This window comes from Sinocyclocheilus grahami, unplaced genomic scaffold, assembly GCF_001515645.1.
Source record: "Sinocyclocheilus grahami isolate Dianchi unplaced genomic scaffold, SAMN03320097.WGS_v1.1 scaffold2241.1, whole genome shotgun sequence".
In the NCBI taxonomy this organism is placed as follows: domain Eukaryota; kingdom Metazoa; phylum Chordata; class Actinopteri; order Cypriniformes; family Cyprinidae; genus Sinocyclocheilus; species Sinocyclocheilus grahami.
The window spans coordinates 66,844-70,308 of record NW_015507420.1 but is presented as its reverse complement, the minus strand read 5'-3'; the positions used below and the strand labels follow the sequence as shown (position 1 = coordinate 70,308).

General features: G+C 40.1%; 1 long non-coding RNA gene across 1 annotated transcript in view; it reads left to right on the top strand.

Moving 5' to 3' along the window:
• The window catches only part of LOC107574465 (uncharacterized), a 5,226-nt gene extending 3,511 nt beyond the window's left edge, over positions 1–1,715 (top strand). Inside the window, exons 3-4 of the long non-coding RNA XR_001607678.1 lie at positions 1,454–1,544; positions 1,643–1,715. This is a non-coding gene — a long non-coding RNA (uncharacterized lncRNA). The remainder of the gene's footprint in view (positions 1–1,453; positions 1,545–1,642) is intronic.
• The last annotated feature ends 1,750 nt before the right edge of the window (positions 1,716–3,465 follow it).

Here is a 3,465-nt window from a genome sequence, read left to right as displayed (position 1 = left end):
TGATTGTCATTTGATCGCTGTCTGCTCTCTGATCGCAGTTTGATGTCTGTCTGATCTCAATCTAATCTCAGTCTGATCACAGTCTGATCTCTGATCGCAGTTTGCTCACTGTCTGATCTCAATCTAATCTGTCTGATCACAGTCTGATTGCAGTCTGATTTCTGTGATCTCTGTCGAAACGCAGTCTGATCTCTGTCTGATCGCAGTTTGCTCACTGTGAGATCTCAGTCTGATTGCAGTCTGATCTCAGTGTAATCTCAGTCTGATCTCTCTGATCTCAGTCTGATGTTGTTTGATGTCTGTCTGATCTCTCTGATCTCTGTGATCTCTGTCTAAATGCAGTCTGATCTGTCTTGCAGTTTGATCGCTGTCTGATCTGATCTCAATCTAGTCTCAGTCTGATCTGTCTGATCACAGTCTGATGCTGTTTTATTTCTGTCTGATCTCAGTCTGATCGCTGTCTGATTTCTCTGATCGCTGTCTGATTTCTCTGATCTGAGTCTGATCTCAGTCTGATTTCTCTGATCAGTCTAATCTCAGTCTGATCGCTGTTTGATTTCTCTGATCAGTCTAATCTGTCTGCTCGCTGTCTGATTTCTCTGATCTCAGTCTGATCGCTGTCTGATTTCTCTAATCTCAGTCTGATCGCTGTCTGATCTCAGTCTAATTGCAGTCTGATTTTTCTGATCTCAGTCTGCTCGCTGTCTGATTTCTCTGATCTCAGTCTAATTGCAGTCTGATTTCTCTGATCTCAGTCTGATCGCTGTTTGATTTCTCTGATCTCAGTCTGATCGCTGTCTGATTTCTCTGATCTCAGTCTGATTTCTCTGATCTCAGTCTGATTTCTCTGATCTCAGTCTGATTTCTCTGATCTCAGTCTGATTTCTCTGATCTCAGTCTGATTTCTCTGATCTCAGTCTGATTTCTCTGATCTCAGTCTGATTTCTCTGATCTCAGTCTGATTTCTCTGATCTCAGTCTGATTTCTCTGATCTCAGTCTGATTTCTCTGATCTCAGTCTGATTTCTCTGATCTCAGTCTGATTTCTCTGATGTCTGATTTCTCTGATCTGAGTCTAATCTCTGTTTGATTTCTCTGATCTGAGTCTAATCTCAGTCTGATTTCTCTGATTAGTCTAATCTCAGTCTGATTGCTTTCTGATTTCTCTGATCTCAGTCTGATTGCTGTCTGATTTCTCTGATCTGTCTAATCTCAGTCTGATTTCTCTGATCTCAGTCTAATTGCAGTCTGATTTCTCTGATCTCAGTCTGATCGCTGTCTGATTTCTCTGATCAGTCTAATCTCAGTCTGATCGCTGTCTGATCTCTGAGCATCTGATGCCAGACTGCAGTCATGACTCTCACACCATCGCATTATGTCAGACATTTATTTAAATCAGTCCTAATTTAATCAGGATTTTCTCACTGTGTGAGTGTGTGTGTGTGTGTGTGTAGAGTGGAAGGAAGCACATAGAGGAAATGGAGAATGTAAGGACACACTTACAGTCCATACTGAGGAACACACCGACGTCAGCGGACCGACACGGTGAGATACACACATACACACACAGATGCTTCCATAGAGCTGCTGAACTGTATTTAGTGCTGATCAAATCACCTGACCTTTCACCTTTGACCCCATAGATTTTCTGGCCCCTGCATCACAGCACTTCCTGGATGATTCACACGAGAGCGACGCCACGTCACACCTGCTCAGGTGAAGCAGACACACCAATACAGCTGTCGCTTACTTCACTTCATATTCAGAGAGTTTACTGGTGCAACAGAAGTACATGTTGTGCTGCTAAAGCATTTAATGTCAGTATTGATCTAGGACACATTAAACTGATGAAAAGTGACAGTACAAACATTTATAATGTTACAGAAGATTTATGTTGAGCAGAATCTCTCTCAGGTAGAAGAAAAACTAAACCAGGAGCAGAAACACAAGCAGGAGCTGCAGAAGGCCAACAAACACCTGGTAACTCTCTCTCACACACACACACTCACACACACACTCACTCACACATACACACACTCACACACACACACAGCGTTCATTCTCCCTGATGGTGATGATTAGGGCTGGGTATCGTTTCTGAATTTTATCGATTCTGATTATTTTCGATTCCCAGTTTCGATTGCGATTAAATGTGATTAAATAATGATATCAATTTGTCCTGTGCCTCTTTTTTTGCGAATAATTTAGTTGCAGCTGAATGCAATGAACAAAAATCAGCAGGCTACATACAAACTGGACTCTTTAAGAGCTGTTTGTGTGCAAAATAGAACTGCATGATTCTGGATAAATTTAGTTTTTTTTTCCTCAATGGAAGTTGTGGTTCTCTCATGATTCTGAAGAAAAAAACATTAGACAATTAAACAAAATCATGTAATTTATGAATGAATGATTCAATGACTCACTCGGTTTCATTACTGGATGAATCAGCATTCTTGAACGAATCTCTTGTATGATTCAGAGACAAATAAATTTTAACAGCCCCTTTTCGCCACCTACTGGCGTAACACTGTAATCAATAAATCTTCATTTGAAGTGTCCAATTACTTTCAAAAGGTGATTTACTCTATTTTAATTGCTACCGTACACATCAGAGTTTATATAAAGAAAATATAAACGCAGATTTAAATGTTCAAAACACACTGGTGTGATCATACGCTGCACAGATGAACCACGTGATCACAACATTGATCACACACATCAAAGGTTGAGGAATGAAACCGACAAATCATTGTAATATAGGAATTTACAATTACGTGTTTGCGATCTTTAACGATCTATTCAATTAAAGTGCTTTGTCATGTTGGTGGTGACGCCTCTCTTGCAACATGTTTAGCTATCACAGATATTATACTTAGCTTTTTTAGCTTCTGATCGCAAATGTAGCCAAACTTTGCAGCGCTTAGATTAACGAGCAAGGTCCTGGCAGATCGCTAGGTCCGGCCCTCACACATGAAGAAAAAAAAAGTGCATAGGAATCTAAATTTTAATTTGACAACAAGTATCCGATTCCTGACCTTAAGTATCCGATTCTGGAATTGGAATTGATTTTCGATTCCCAATCCTAGTGATGATGACGATTGATGATGATGATGGTAGTGATAGTGATGATGATGATGGTGGTGATAGTGATGATGATGGTAGTGATAGTGATGATAAAGATGGTGATAGTGATGATGATGATGGTGGTAGTGATAGTGATGATGATGATGGTGATAGTGATGATGATGATGGTGATGGTGATGATGATGATGGTGGTGATAGTGATGATGATGATGGTGATAGTGATGATGATGATGGTGATGGTGATGATGATGATGGTGGTGATAGTGATGATGATGATGGTGATAGTGATGATGATGATGGTGATAGTGATGATGATGATGGTGATAGTGATGATGATGATGGTGGTGATAGTGATGATAAAGATGATGGTGATAGTGATGAT